This window comes from Scatophagus argus, chromosome 5 (genome assembly GCF_020382885.2).
Source record: "Scatophagus argus isolate fScaArg1 chromosome 5, fScaArg1.pri, whole genome shotgun sequence".
In the NCBI taxonomy this organism is placed as follows: domain Eukaryota; kingdom Metazoa; phylum Chordata; class Actinopteri; family Scatophagidae; genus Scatophagus; species Scatophagus argus.
In genome coordinates, this window is record NC_058497.1 from 15,677,529 (window position 1) to 15,694,122 (window position 16,594).

Below are 16,594 nucleotides of genomic sequence, written 5' to 3' on the forward strand. Positions count from 1 at the left end.
TTAAACTTGAAGGAAGTGTTTCTATTTTATTCCCATTTCCATTGACCCCCTTTGTTGTAATTTGCATTAAAATGCTCGTGTGAAAACCCATCTCATGATTTCTTGCTTCATCTATATGAAAAAATGCATTTCTGAGAATGCTTGTCAAGACTGGAGGTCTGTAAAGAAAGAAAGAAAGAAAGAAAGAAAGAAAGAAAGAGGTGAGGTTGACAGAGCAATTAGATACTGTAGATACTGATATCACATAAAGGTCAGGGACTGCTCCCAAGGTAATACACACAAGACAAAACTCTGTAAGTTTCCTTTGAAGTCACAATTAAACTGAAAATCTCAGATCTCCAAATGTCTGCCCTCAACCCTGAGAGAATATTCAAACTTTTAACTCCAGTTGTAGAATAAAGCACTAAAACATCTCCAAAGACGAAGCACACGTCCACTGCCTACTCCTCCACATCTATTGCCGTCTTCTGCCAGTCTCTAACACTTCCTATAGTGGAAGCTGCCAATATTCTTCTCTGTCCTCAAACAGAGCCCTGCTCCCCCCCCAACACACACACACACACACACCCCGTGCTGTGTTGACATTTAAAGGGCTAGTGTGGCCCCGAGCACTGCGGTGTCATGCCCTTGGGCCTGAGATGCCCTCTCTCCCTCTCTCTCTCCCTCTCTCTCTTACTTCCTCTCACTCTCTAACTCTCTTTTTCTTTGGCCCGGCTGGGTCAGCACAATCAACTCAGTAGAGCTTTGCCGGGGCAGTACAAAATGGATTATGTCTCGAGTATGAGCATGGCTATGCTGACCTTGGCTAAGAGGGGTCAGCAGAAGCTGGGCAGGTTTGGCAGATATCATTTCACAAATGTGGGCTAAAACAGCCAACATTAAATGTATGCATGAAAACTTCTTGGACCAATTTCAGAGGCAGAAGAGTCGATGAGGGATTCAACAGAGAGTAGTTGTTGAAAGGGGAGATCGGATCATTCACTTACCTTCAGTGGTTTTAGGCAAAAATTCATGCTTTCTAATGCTGACATGGTCCCAGGTCAGTAATAAAGAGACTGGCCTCAATGGATACTGAAGGAGTGCGTATAGTAGAAATGTTTACCTCCTTTAACCATGCAGTGTTTGATCAGAAGGCATACTTTACTGGAGCTTAAAAAGTGTACCCGGAGCTCGGTGCTCTCGGCGCCAGTAGCTCTATCGGGCTTTGCTTGAGTTAGATGCATCAGCATGCCGACATGCTCACAATGACAGCGCTAACACGCTGCCGTTTAGCACGTATAATATTTACCCCATTTTCCATTGTGGTTGTAGAACGCAATAGATAATGAACAGTAAACACAAAGTGCAGCTGAAGCTGATAGGAATGTCATAAGTTTAATTTGATCATAAACCAAAGCATCCAGCAGACACTGAAATTTAGGCACTACAGGAAGAAGTCCGATAAGACGGTAGCCTTTGTGGACATCTGTGATGACTACCTTGCTGGTTACATGTCTGATTGACATAAAAGTTTAACGTTTTACTGTACAGGAGATTCAAAGAATTTACTGGTTAAGTTGCTAAATTTGATCGATATGGTTGATTTTCCAGTCCTACATTTAACCTCTTCCCAGGGGACTTACATTGACAGAATATTTTGTCCTGCGCTTATGTTTAAGATTCATTCAGCCAGAGGAAGCCTGTGAAGCCTCCAGCCTGCAGCACTGACAGCGCTCTTTTCAGAGAGCCCGGTGCGGAGAAGACAGGGTCGAGCAGAGGGCAGCACACCTCTGTCTAACAACTTCACCTTTGTCACCTTCTCAATCTCACCTAGATAAATGCACTACATGCCAAATTAAACTGCGAACAGTAGGACAGAGAGATCAAAAAGGAGACACAGGCGGGAAACAATTTACTCTCAAATTTTCACTGCCTCAGAAAACACACACACGCACACACAAGGGCCTTTTTTCCCAGCCCTTACCTGTATGTTTATCTCTTAATTGACCCTATCTGTGCTTATCTAATCTCTCCTTCCATCTTTCTGTCTCCAACTATCTCTCCATCTCTCTCTGCGTCTCCCTCTATCTGGGCAGACATGGGCGTAATGGACAGGGGCCTCCACAGTAATTATTCAATCAGACTCATAACCTTGTCACAGGTTGGGCGGCCCATTAATGCACTCATCCAAATGGACCCCGCCACTTTGACTGCTAATGCTCCGGATAGCTAGCAGCACAACAGGCTGAATGTCAGAAGTGTCATCCAGACAGAGAGTGTGAAACAATCCGCTCAATAGAGCTGAGTCGACGTGTTCTGTAGTGGCTCAGTGGGAAAATACATGGAAAAGGAAAGTGTGACTTGTGACAGTAAAAACATACCACACCCACAGCTGTTGAGATCAACCTGCATCAAGTGTGACCGCAGGTGTTCACAATGTGTTGCTGCACTGCTACATATTCATAAGAGCGGTGTACGTGTGTGCTTGAGACCCCTACCCTATAGAGCCGTGTTATCTTGGCACGGCCTCAACAGCCAACAGAGAGGAGGGCACTGCGGCGAGCGTTCGCAGCCGCTGTTTGCTGTGCATTTCACTCTGGCTGCTCGCTTTGGCTCCTGCTTTGTTTATTTTCAGCAGGGACGTTTAATTAGGGCCTCCAGCTGTCAGAGGTTCGTTAGCATGCCCCTCCTCTCCCCGAGCCGCCCCCTCCCCGTAGGGAGTCAGGGGCATCAGGCAAATGAACACATTTAAGTCAAACAGCACGCAGACAGACAATAGCCCCACTGCCATGCCACCAGCTCCCCTAGGTAGAGACATGGTTGTTTTATGCCTCATCTCCCCAACCCCTGGGGCCTGATAGCGAGGCTGGCCAAGACTGTGAATGCGGAGGCAGAGGAGCTCTCATAGCCCACTGGAGACAACATGCACATTGCGATCGCGCAAAAAGGTGAAGAGCATGTCCGAAGCCTATGAAATGTACAGGAAGAGGAGAGTAGTTCCAGTTCCAGGGGATTTTGTGATTTTTGACAAATTCAGAGGCCTGAGAATTCAATTTTAAGAAAACCATTCTTACAATCTTTCCATTTCAGATAATGAAGAGGAAAAACACAGAGGATAACTGTTTTTCAAGTAGAGGTAGAAGGAGCGTCCTGGAGGCTTTGCGCTTGTGTCTTGTGTCATATGACCCTAACGTCACTGCTGTCTGGGGCCTATTTCCTGTTTGCATCATGCGAGCTGCAGTTTTAAATTATTTCCCCTCCTGTTAATCTTGACATGATTCACTAATCAGAACAAACACCGTAGTTGCGACTCACACATGAGCAGACCAGTCTCATAGGGCTTATTTACCTGCAATTTACGAGTGACAACCATTTGTGAAACATGACACTTTCACCACCTGCGTTGCACTTCCTTTCACCTCTGAATTGCCCACTATTAAATAAAGGCAACATAAAAAAAGGATGAGAAACAAAACCCCCCAAACCTTTCAAAAGCAGCAAAGCTGTGTATAGCAGTCATTCTGGTCATTTTTCAGAGTTTACTCAAATAAGATTTTACAGCTAACTGTCTGTGGGCACCTTTTGCCTCCCTCTTTCCCACCCTCCACCCCACTCTTTAATTACCTCCAACTAAAGGTAGAAGTGGAGTCCACATACAACAGCGATGTACTCCTGTGATATTCCTGTGAATAATATTTTATCAAATAGGGTGCGCTCAATATCATGGAAGATGTAGAAAACATGGTTGGAAATAACATGAACAGAATATTTGATGTAGCTAGTTTTCTATCTTGCCTTTCATGTTGTTGAGTAGTTGTAAATGAGTGTCTGGAGCGTCCGGGGAGATGAAGTTTGGTATTCTGGTTGGAGGGCTGAAAACTACTTATCATGCATTACGGCCCTGGTTGGACCTCAGGATTTGGAAGTCAAAAGACTTTTTAATGTACAATTTTTCAGCCGCTGATCAATCGACAGCTGCTGGTCATGAAGACCCCCACCACCACCACCACCACCACCATCACCTCCACCTCTCTCTCGCTATCAGTATTCCATATTCCGACTCGCTAGGCATTTTGCTTCCATATCGAAGCGCCGGCTGTGGTTGACCTTGACGACTCTGGATCATTCCCAAGCCAAGGTTTTCTCCAACTCTCAAGGGCCTTGGCGTCCCCCACCACTCTCCTCCACCCCCTTCGCCTTTCCCATCATCCTCAACCCCCACATGTCTTCTAACCCCCTCTTAGCTCCTCCCTGGCCCCTGCCTGGGTCATTAATTATCTAATGGAATCAATACACCGTCAGATTGGACCACAGTGACCCCGCCCGCCCCCAGGTATCTCCGTGGTGATGAGGAGGAAGGGGAGGGTTTGGAAAGGGCGTAAAGGAATGATGATGATAAGAGCCTGTGCAAGCAAACCAGCACTGTACAGTCACAGTGTGGACCGTCCCTAAACTGGAAGAATACATAATAAAGAGATCAGCGATAAATAAATGATTAGCGGGGAGGATGGAGATCGGATGGGGGGACGGTGGAGGAAGCATAAGTTGAGGCAGATGGAGGCGAATCAGACAGTAAGAGAGAGAGAGAGAGAGAGAGGATGGACAGTGATGGACAGATGAAGACATACATGAAAAAAGGAGAGAGAAAGAGATTTGCTAATGTTCACCCTCGGTAATCAATATCTCTCTCTCCTCCTCCTCTTTTATTACAGCAGGCTTTGGTGCGCATGCTTTGATGTCCACTCCTCACGGGCGTGGAGCTACGTACAGTCCAATCCATGCCTGTCATAATTACCATCTACCTCAGCCTGAGTACAGAAAAGAAATGCTACACTTCACCCGCACTGTATTAAAAATGAAGTTGAAAGTATCAGCGCACAAAACATACACACACACACACACACACACACATATATATATATATATATGTATAGACATTCAGTCATTCTTCACTCAGCACTGAAAGTAATGAAGAAGATTTAAACACCCTAACTTAATAATAACAAGTATAATAACTTGAAGAAGGATGCAGACTGTATCCCACAAACTGACATTTTCAGCATCTTTTGTTTGATTTGTCTTCTGGAGCTTCCAGAGTCACAGAATAATCCAAATAAAATATATGATTTCACAAAATATCCAATTTTAAACCCTTTAACTCTGTACAACCACTTTCTTTGTGGTTAGTTTCTGCCGTTACTAAAACTACATGAAGAGATCAACAAGATCAACACTAAGAGAGAAACAAATAAACATTAAAATGGTTCACCAGAGCAGCTGAAATGTATAAATCCAGAACAAAAAGCTATGATTAGACATCTTCGAGAAACAAATGTGTGATAAAAGAAACGCATGCTGTGAAAATGTTCAGTCCATCATGAAGTTAACTATCCGTGACACTTATGATATCGATGCTTGAAAGAGAAAATCCTGGATCAGTAAAGTATCACAAGTCAAAATAAAAGCTGCAGTATGTTCTGGGGTTAAACACTACCTGACCTGGATGTAAGGCGAGGCTAAAGGTGAAAGACAGCCTCTTATTTTGAACAGCAGTGCGGTCACATGCAAAGCGGATACAGGTGATCATACGCGACCTTTCTCGTGTACAAACGTTCCCCCAAACTATAAAAGTTACTAGTGAACAAACAGAAAAGGTGGAAAGAGGACTTAAAACTTCTCCCTCTGACTGTGAAAGAGTCAGATAAGTGGATTCAGGTCTCTATAAGGCAGAAGATGGTAAATCCACTCCCGCAGGCAGAGACCACATCAGCACTGACCTCCAAATAACCACAGGCCAAAGCACAGCACACAGGGTCACACACTCTCTCCAGCACAAACACGTACACACCAGTGTGTGTGTGTGTGTGAGTGTGTACAGACTTGAAAGCACATCCTCATTGTGCACACCAGCACAGAGACGTCCACATGCTAATACAGACACATCAATTAGCATGGTGCAAATGTCAGAGTTCAGAGCAGTGTCAAACTCTTGATAAGAGTTGCACAAGTTGTGTAGGTGTCTTGCAAGCACACTGGGGAAACCAGGATACCCGCTGGCCTCATACTATATTCCCACACACTGCTCGGAGCTTGACGCTTTGTTTGAATATTTTCGGATTTAGTGTTAATTTATGTAGCTTCTGCTTTATGTCGTGGCATAAATTAGAGAACAAAAAAGAAGAGGAAAAAAAGACATGAAAGAGTGATTGCGAGGAAGATTTGCAGACTGAACCTGATCTGACGTTCGATTTAGAGGGAAAGTGACTGAGTGTGGATGCCTATACATCATGCGCATGTCCCTAAGTAACTGCGTGTGTGTGTGTGTGTGTGTGTGTATGTGTGCAGTCTGGTGGATCCCTTCAGGCTGGTGTGTGAATGACAGCGGGGGTTATGTAAGGAGCCACAGCGGGGCCGGAGTGGACAGTCCGACTGGAGATCAGGTCAGCAGAGTGTGACACTAAACACATCTCCCTGACACTGCACTGACACCCTCTGTCACAAACCCACACACTGTCTGTCAACGCTCTTCACACACACACACACACACACACATGCACGCACGGCAAGAGCAAGGGTTGTGTGTGTGTGTGTGTGAGCGGCTGTCTGTCAACACACCAGACACTGACCACCTCAGTGTGTGTAAGAGAGCAACAGAGAGAGACAAAAAAAATATCAAGAAAGGAATGGAAAGAGGACATGAGGGAGAGGTGAGGTGTCTACCTGAGGACTCACGAAAAGTGTGTCTGCTTCGATCTGCCAACCAAGGTACATTTATAAATGACCGATTTTTACTTTCTCCGGCCATGTGGTCATTGTATGTGTAAAGTTAATGAAGAAACCGGCAAAGAAAACCAGACATTAACCTCACAGAGTCATCAGAAACACACACAAGCGCTGACCTTTGGCAGTAAAAATAAAAGCAGGACTCATCAGTAAAATCAGCTCCAAATAGCTTTTAATAAATTCATTTCAACTTTTGTCTGCCCTTCTTCACACGGCACTCTCTGTTGCTGACATTTTCACTTTCACAAAGTAAATCCCAGTCAGTTGCCTGTTGGCAAGAACCGCAGTTCCTTAAAAAGCCAAAAGCCAAAGGGGAAAAAAAATAACCCAAAAAACCCTACATATGGGTCTAATAAGAAAAAGCCTAACGGTGGGTCACGACCAAAGTGTCCTTCACATGCGAGAAGTGAAACGGATGGAGAGGCTCATTGGCTCAGTGGGCCCGGGTATAAACTGTACCCTCCGACATGTGATGACACGGTCTGACCCCGCTTTGTGTCAGGGTTGCTACCCTGCTGCTGCATCCGATCTTTACTGAAGTAAAGCCGTCAGTAAAGCGGAAACATTCGTCACATTAAATTAAAAAAAAATAATAATAATATTTGCCTAAAAACCGTCGGATTACATGTGAATACGGACAGCAGCTCTTTTCACTCTTTTTTCATTCTGACACCTGGAGGAGCGACTCTGTTATTTGGTTCGAAATTTGTCTGAAGCACCTGCTATCTCAGCAGGTGTGTGTGCAAATGAAGCCGTGCGAAACACAGCAGAATTTATAGCAAATACACATAACACAGATTTTGGAGATACATTTGCATATGCTCATGCATGCATGCACATTTCTCCTTTGTGAAATAGCCGTTTCACCACTCAGGGTCTGACTTTCACTTTTAGCGACGAGCCTCTGACCACAACAGCAGCAAATTATGACAAAAAGAAAAAAAAGAAAACTAAAAACCTGAAATCACTCTGCGATGGTCTGATGTTGTTATTTACTTTACAGCAGCAGCAAACACTGTGCGTTTGTCACAGTCACTCCGCCAATTTGGACCACCTGCTGCAAACACCCTGAAGGCAGCGAATGTTACTAAGCCAGTAAACTGTGACCAATTCTGCCTCTGCAGGTGGAGACGGACACGCAGCCGCTCACTCTCTGCTTCTACATGTCTCCCGCACACACACATATGCAAACACACACACACATGCAAACGTGCACATACAACATTTATCACAAAGTATTGGGGTGTTATTATTGCGGCCATTCAGCACGAAACTTAAAACGTACCAAATTATTTGGCTCATCTGAAAAGCAAAGACCGGAGTGTTTGTGGTGAAAATGTTGTATCGGTTACGTTCAATTCGTGAAAAGAAACTTTGTGTGAAAAACAATAACGCAATTTCAAGAAAGAGCAAATATTTAGTCTAATCATTTGATCAAATGCCACATCAATACTGATTGCTAGGAAATAATAAAACTACATTTTTATGCTAAATTAGGCACTATGTCATTTCTGAAATCGAGTGAATATTAAAACATGCTGTCACACAGTAAAAACAGCTCAGTAAGTACAGGAAAGTAAAGTCAGTTTTAAAACTAAACTCCTCACTCTTCTCATTTTAAGACTCAGTTAATTACCCAAAATGATTTTGCCTTTCTGCTAAATTGCTAAAGTTTCAAATTAGTCAAATAATTGTAGAATTGATGATGATTCAGCTAAAAGTTACCACTGTTGCATACCTGCCGAGATTTTGTCCCAGACAAAAACAAGCAAACACAAAATATACTTCAGGTGTGAGTTTAACAAGAGCCTGGTCTCTCACATGATTTAATCTTTATCGGGATTCGACACCAGACTGACACACTGGAACTAACAGAAGAAAAGATCTGATAAAAGGTGACAACTTTACAACGTTCGTGTGTGTGCATGTGTGTCCGGCGTGTGCGTGAGAAAACCAAAGCAGAGAGCGAGAAAGTGTGAGCGTACACTCATGCATGCGTGTGCGTGTGTGTGTGTGTGTGTTGACTATAAAGTTGTTGGATCTGTTGTCTACTCACCTGACGGGCATTTCCAGCGCTGATCTGACCCACTTTGTCTCTCTCTTCTTCTTCTTCCTCCTCCTCTTCCTCTCCTCCTCTCCGGAGCCCCTTGCTCTGTCCTGGCGGTGCCCCCACACCACCACGACACCTCCGCCACCTCCACCACCGGTACCTCGAGCTTGAGCACAGCAAACAAACACTGTGTGTGTGTGTGTGTGAGAGTATGTGTGTGTGTGTGTGTGTGTGTGTGTGTGTGTGAGTATGTGTGTGTGTGTGTGTGTGTGTGAGCTGAGGGGAGCTGGGACTGGAGCAGCGTCAATCCCCCCACTTTCAAGAAAGCCGTGACCGTGCAGCCGGACACATCGTGGACTCCCGTTGCAAAAAGAGTGCAAAGCGAGAAAGAGAGGGACAGAGTGTGTGTGTGTGTGTGTGTGTGTGTGTGTGTGTGCAGCTAGCTGATGTAGCTTTCCTTGGCTCTCAGACTCACTTCACCAACACTCTGCTCCGCTGCTTCTTGGAGATGGACTCGGATTAGGACACAGCCAGTGTGAGAATCTCCTCCTCGCTCTCTCTCTCTCTCTCTCTCACTACTTGTCTCTCTCTCTCTCTCTCTCTCTCTCCAGCCGGCATGCTCCCTCCCACCCTTCCTCTCACTCATTCACTCTCCTCGCTGAGCTTCTTTCTTTTCATTTCCTCTTGGGAAAGCCGTGCACACCAGTTGTCTCTGCCTTCAGCTGCTCCCTCTCTCCCTCTCTCAGTCACTAGTAAATATAAAAGGCATGCTTGTACAGCCCCTCGCCTCAGTCTCTCTCTCCCTCTCTGTCACTCTATTTGGCTCTCCCTCCCACCCTCCCTCCCTCGCTCACTGTGTCTCATGCTTTCGTTTACCCCCACCTCCCTGTGCCCCCCCACCCCCTCACTTTCTTTCTCAGTGTCAAAGCTGCCTTTCAAATGCTGATTAGCAGCCGGAGTAAAAGAGAGAGACGGAGAGAGAAGGGATGACTGAAACAAGTGGGAGATTCCATCACATCCACACGTATTGGAAACTGTGACTCCTGTCCCGTGCAAACACACACCCACACAAACTTGTTTTTGTCACTTAGGAAGACATCACATTGACTTACATTAATTCCTGGAGACTTCCATCTCCTGATCTTAGCCCCCCCACCACCACCCCCACCCCGGAAAAAAAAAGTTTTCACCTTAAAATTTAATGTCTAGCCTTGTTGTCTAACAATTTGTCATTTGTCATTGTTTTCCAAAATGCCCCATTAGGTATCTGTCCAAAATCGACCAAAACGATCACCACTGTTGCTGAGGTCTGGTTGGGTTTAGGCACAACAGCTGCTTAGTTAAGAAAGTTTAAAGAAAAATGTTATGTATTTCCTGCCAGTAGGAAACAGGATGAGACGAGCCATACGATTTGCCGACCCATCCATCCTCAATCTATAACAACGTCACACTACCTCTGCCTTTGCTTTAAGGAGGGAATAAAGGATCTAATTCACGAGACCACAAAAGGTCTTTGTCGGGTGAAAATCAAAGTCGTTTTAGGCATTTTCACAACTGACAGATACATGTGAGGTTTTTCTTGTTCTCAAATGGAACATCAGTCCCCATCGTGTGAGCAGACGTTTGTCTCCACAATTTGAGGGAAATAATATGACATGATATGATGTGACCGAACAGCTGCAAGAAAAAAAAACCAACAGAAAAACACACACTTCGCATACCTTTTCACAACGTCAGAATATAAGTAAAAGTTCTGCAGCCAAACTCTTGCTGAAGTAGAAGTACACATCTCCTAACAGAGAGTCGAAACAAGACCACTTTTCCCCAAAGCATCTTAAAGGTTCACTGTGGAAGTTTTTCGATTTTTTTTTCTATGAGTGTGTTTCCGTTTTATTTAGCTTGTGCACAAGGACGCACATGCATGCACGCACACACACACACACACACACACACACACACACACACACACACACGCTCGTCCACTTACCTACAGGTGGCAGCAAAGCCAGGAGTTCGACAGCCAGCCTGTGACTTGCAGCATTTCTGCGTCTGTTCAGGTTTCTCAGCGTGTTGCGAGCAAACCTGGCAAGAAAGCAAAGTGATAATCTATTAGAAATAATCTGCCGATTTGTGATTTCATTTTTACATATTCCTTCCCCTGGATTTGTCAGCTGCGTCTCAGCCGAGAGGGAGAGAGACGAGCAGACACACACACGCAGTCACACACGCGCTGCAGGCGAGAGAGAAACTCGTGAAGTTATTATAAACATCGGCTCTGTATGTGATTAGAAAAGAGGAGCAGAATCGCTTGTTGGCCGGCGTGGAGAAATTTGCCTCTGTGGCGTGAACAACCAGGCTAGTGCTTGCGTCCAAATTGACCAATTGCGGCGCTTTCACCTCCTGTGTGTCCCCAGCGTTGGGCCATTTGTGATTCAGACGACACGATAGCGTCAGAACGAGCTGTTACAGAGTCAGAAATTATTGCCCTGACTTGACCAAGACACGTGACAAAGTACATCTTAGTACGCAAATAATCACAGCCCGCCATCTTTGCTGGGGCTGACTTCTGGCAAGGAGAACGTAAAAACACCCTGGCGTCTGAAGCGGAGCGCATGATACAAGCTGTCTTGTGTTTGGAAAAGACTAACAAACAGTAAGAAAAAAAAAACAACCTGTGGTGAGCTTTCTTCTGTTTCACAGTAAGATCTTTCATTGCTTCGCTGTGTTTAGAGTTTGGTAGTGAAAAGCTCACTGAGCTCCTACCGGTCAACTTTCAGTCGTAAAATAAATTAGAAGATGAGACGGTGTTGTTTGTGTGTACACTACATACACCCAAGATCGATTTTGGTTTCTGACCCACTTCATCTGTAAGGTCAGATTGTTAAGACCACAAGGCTCACACCACTGGCCTTTTTCCAATATCACCAATCCTGAAAAAACTATTTTTATTTCCAGGGAATAAAATGTTTTCTGCTTCAACACAATGCTGGCCCAACTACAGACGTTATTTACCTTTTGTTTGCTTTTCACTTTACTTATTTCACTTCAGTCTGTATCTAAAAAGCAAAAATTTAAAAATAACAAACACACTCCGTTCACTTCCTCCCTGTGCTCCTGTAGCAGCTCTTCTTCTCCTCTACTCCTGTGGAGGCTCGACCTCCTCCCCTCACCTCTTGCTATTGCTCTCCCCCACGTGTAAAACCAATGGATTACACGCTGTGGCGGCGTGTTTTTGGTTTTATCGGGTTAATTTTTTGTAGTCTGAACAAGACGGAAGTCTGTGGGCTAAGATCTCAGTCTAAAGATGGGGTCATTTAACATGTTCAAAACCTTTCTCCACATCTGCAGACAGCACAGAACGACCCCGCTGCCTGTTGCTAACATATAGGTAACATAAAGCAATTATCTGACACAGAACACATGAGCTGTGGCCTTTTGTAAAGCCTGACTGGTCTGACTGGCTAGCAGAAAGTTAATGTTCTACCATATTTAACAGGTTCTGGAAATACTCAAGCAAGTACCTCAGAATTGTACTTGGGTACAGCACTTGAGTAAATGTACTAGAGTTAAAGTACATTCCTCCCCTGACTGTGGGCACTGCATGTACAACCTGTCAGCATGTGCTCAGATCCACAACCACACACACAAAAGCAAACAACACATACGATCACAGACGCACACACACACACACACAAGCAAGAGTATATGTGAACAAATAATCACTCAGACTCACTCAAGTACTCTCTCTCCCACCAATCTCCCTCACTCCCCCCATCCCCCCTCTCCTCTGTTCGTTCCTCCCCTTGCCCTCAAACACTACTCAGAATATTGATACATCACCCCCTCCTCTCCTCTCCCTCTCTCTCTCTCTCTTCTTTCTCTCTCTCTCTCTCCCTCCATCACTCACTTTCTCTGCTGAATACTGATAGGCTGTCTACTCCGTGGTCTGAGTTTCAAATCTCTCCCTCCCTTCTGCTCCCTCCGCTCCCTCGCTGAACCCACCGCTACAAAAAAAAAAGAAAAAAAAAAGAAAAAACAGCAACATAAAGGAGGAAATAGCAGAAGTTAATGCACTGAGGTAGACATAAATTCACTTAAGTACCATTTCAGATTATGTCAAGCTAAAAATGGGCTTAACATTGTGGAAAAGGATGGGAGAGGGGTGACCGGGGGGGGGGCTTAAGGGGAGGGCTGCTTTGGTTGGCTGTCTTGCCAGCGGAAACTGGCCGAGCTGCTCGCAGCACTGTAGTGAACGGGCGGCCGGCAACAAAAGGAAAAAGACGTGTGAAAAGTTCAGGCAAATGAAGACGCATTCAGTGTTTTTTGTCCCACTCCCACCCTCCCGGCTCATTGTTGGGCATGTCGGCTATGGTGCGGTCGAGGGGGAGAAGAAGGGAGTGAATGAGGTCGTCAAAGAGTCCCAGTGAGCCCCCTCCACTTCATACACACATCGACACACACACCACAGACACACTCAACAGCCTGAAACAGCTGAGAGCAGGAGAGAGCAACAATAAGAGAAACAACGCAGACAGAAAATGTCCTGCTTTTCTCACATGGATGGGAAGGTGGAAGGGCCTTTCAGGGTTTTTGTGTGTTTGAGTGTGCATAAGTGTAAGTGTGTGTCTGCACAGGAGAGAGTTTGTGTGTGCCTAGTCTCTTTGGAGGAGGCTTTCTGTCTGCATTAGAAGTGCAGAGCGTCTGAGACGCTGGGAGAGGGAGTGTGTGATTTTGTCCTCCAAGTCTTCCCGAGGCGTCCTTGAAGGAGACTGGCAGGGAATATCTGACTCTGTGTGTGTGTGTGTGTGTGTGTGTGTTTGAGCCCTCACAGGCTTAGTTTAGTACCGCAGGCTTGCCTCGCGGAGCAGTATTACAGGTGTTCCCTTCACAAATCAGGGTGCTCCTGGAAGTAACAAAAACTACAACCTCAGGCTGGAGAATTAACAGCCTGATGAATGACAAAATGTAATTGAATCAAGAGGGTAAATAAGAGGGGAAAATACATCCTTAGTCAGTGCGGTTGCGTGTGTGTGTGTGTGTGTGTGTGTGTGTCTGAACATGCATGTGGAATAGCGTGTAACGACTGTTGCAGTCAGCGAGACAGTCACACCCACGTCTGGCCTTGTTTCTCCGCCTGTCTACACATGCCGTCGCCTGTGGTCAGTTCGAACAGGTCCGTAACAGAAGACACTTTCAGATCCTCTACTTCAATAATGTGGCAATAAAGCACGGAAAATAGTCAATTAGAAGTAAGAGCCCTCCATTCAAAATCTGTTTCAGGCAAAAGAGCTTCAGCAGTGCTTACAATTAAGCAAAATGTAAAAGCAAAAGCATCCGTTCTGACGGTTATGTATAACTAATTAGTTTTAACTAAGGATGAGGTAAAGCTCTTTTTATCAACTGAATATACTGTTGGGCAGCTGAATCTATAAAATACATGCACCATATTTTATGACGTGATCACTTTCTTATATCTTAATTTGCAAAGTAATTACCCATTAAGGCAGTGAAAACTGAATTATCGCTCATCTGAAATGTGGTGCAATACCAGATACCATTAAATGCATATACTGAACTGAAGTACAAGTAACTCTAAACTGTATTTAAGTAAATTGTGTGCTTACTCCACTTCATGAAATTAAGTTTTAAAGAATAAGGGGGGATTGTGTCCACTTTTGACTTTGGAAAGTTTTGGTAGTTTTACAAACTCCTCCTCAGGTCCTCCCCTGACTGCTGAGTAACACTGCATTCACACACACTGGCACAGAGTAGCAGTACTAAAGCTCACAAGAGAAGATAATAATAATAATAAATAACTTATTCACAGGTTACTGTTTGTTTATTGTGACTATAAAACAGAGAAGTTCAAGCTACACTAAAAGCCGAGGTTGGTAATCCTAAACGACAGGGAGGACAACATGTGGTTGGCGGTGTATGTTAAAGACTGATCAGATTTATTACGTGTCTTCTGAGCCAGCGATGGACGAGTTTGCGGCTCCGCAGCAAGTAAACACAGCGAAAACCGGCAGACTCTTTACAGCTAAAACACACCGACTTTGTGTGCACTGAATGAAAATGAAGTTGCTCTGCTGATGCACTTCCAAAAATAAACCGGGCTACATCAGACGCAAACATTTGAATTTAACATACAGCATCTGAATGTGCAGACCACACAAAGAAAAACAACTGTGGACATTTAACAAATCAATGGACAGGCTTCTTCTTTTTGGATAAAAAGTGATTACATTCAACATACCTCCTCCACCCCATGTGACTCATCACCTGAGCTCAAGTTGCCAAATATTCTCCTGTCTTAGGAATAATTAGGAGACATCGGACAACATCAAGAGGCATTATGGGAAGTGAAGAAGCCAGCATTGGTGTGTTAGCTTGATCCGTGACAGCAAGTAAAAGTTAAGTGCTGAAACACCCTTAAATCAGAAGGAAGCCTGACCTTAACGCAAATCCGTTTAAAATATGATACGACGCCGTCACCTCTGCGACACGGGACGAAATCCGTTCTCATCTTTGTTCTGTCGAGAAATGAAAAAAGTTCTCTAGCTGTCACTGCCATATTTAAGACTATAAAGAATTAGAAGAGCAGAACGCAACATTTTCTTCACCTTCCCCTCAGCAGCTCACAGGGATGATAAGCATGAAATGGTTGTTTAAGGATAACTGCAATAGAGTAGATAATATTCCAAATCTATCAGACAATAATTCATTGAGGGCATGTGGCCATTAAGGAGCCATTTCGCCTTTTGTTGAGTATGCTCCTCCATATTTCATTGAGATGCATATCTGCCTTTCACACTGTCTGCCTGCTCCGCTATTCTCTATTCAACAGTGACCCATTGCTCCCTGCCATACAATCCTTCACCTTTCTGGGCTTAAAAGTAATTACCACTTTAATTTGCTGTCCGCTTTTGTGCATGCCTGAGTGTATCTGCCACTGACTGAACTGCTCGTTCTGTGTGCGACGTGTGTGTGTGTTGGGGGGGGGGGGGCATGTAGGCATACAGAAAGCAATGAGGCACATGTATTCATATAAATGTAATTAAAAAAGAAACAGCGAGCTGATTTATTATAGAGACAAACAATGGACTGACAATTGGCCTTCTTGCATTTATCACTAAAACATTCCTCTAAATGAACTTTTGCTTTTTGCCCAGTGTGAAACATGGACTAAAGGACATATATAATGCAAATATATGCACATAATAGTGTCTTAATTCATTAATCGGGACTGTAAAGCTGTTTAAATACAGCCACTTGTTATACGCTTCCAGTCTTGAGTTTTCAGTTTTATATATTTGTTGCCTTTCAGCATCTGATACGAGTTATTGCTTGTTTCTGATTATTGTGGTCACACCTCCTTCATTATGAGAGGCCGCCTATGGGTGGTTCATTCACAGATGTATTTCATCATGCAATTATGTTCCTCTTTGCCGACTGGTGTTTGAACCTGTTGGTCATTTTTGGCTGACGAAGGCTTCTAGCTGGCACACGTTTGTTTATCTATTTACCTGTGAGTGCTGGAGTCCCTTTTCTTCAGACAAAACATCCAATCTGAAGTTGTCACTTTGGGGTGTGGGAAAATGCTACCGTAATGTGTTCTCATCAGTTTCATGATACATTATAGTCCAAACAGGTCCATTAATCAGGGAGGTAATCGGCAATTAACCCAAAGTGAAAATAAGCTTTAGCTGATGCCCTACAAAGGTTTTGTGTGTAGTCATTTAGTTTGCGTAGGCGTGTATCAATGTTTGCGTGTGTGTAGAA

The 16,594-nt window shown here is 44.4% G+C and overlaps 1 protein-coding gene across 2 annotated transcripts in view; it reads right to left on the bottom strand.

Annotated features, from left to right (window-relative positions):
* The window catches only part of npas1 (neuronal PAS domain protein 1), a 65,669-nt gene that overhangs the window by 30,364 nt on the left and 18,711 nt on the right, over window positions 1-16,594 (bottom strand). For both annotated transcript variants that reach the window (XM_046389163.1, XM_046389164.1), the window contains exons 4-5: window positions 10,800-10,894; window positions 8,819-8,978 (exon numbers count right to left, since the gene is read on the bottom strand). The gene's annotated coding sequence lies outside the window, so the exon portion shown is untranslated. The remainder of the gene's footprint in view (window positions 1-8,818; window positions 8,979-10,799; window positions 10,895-16,594) is intronic.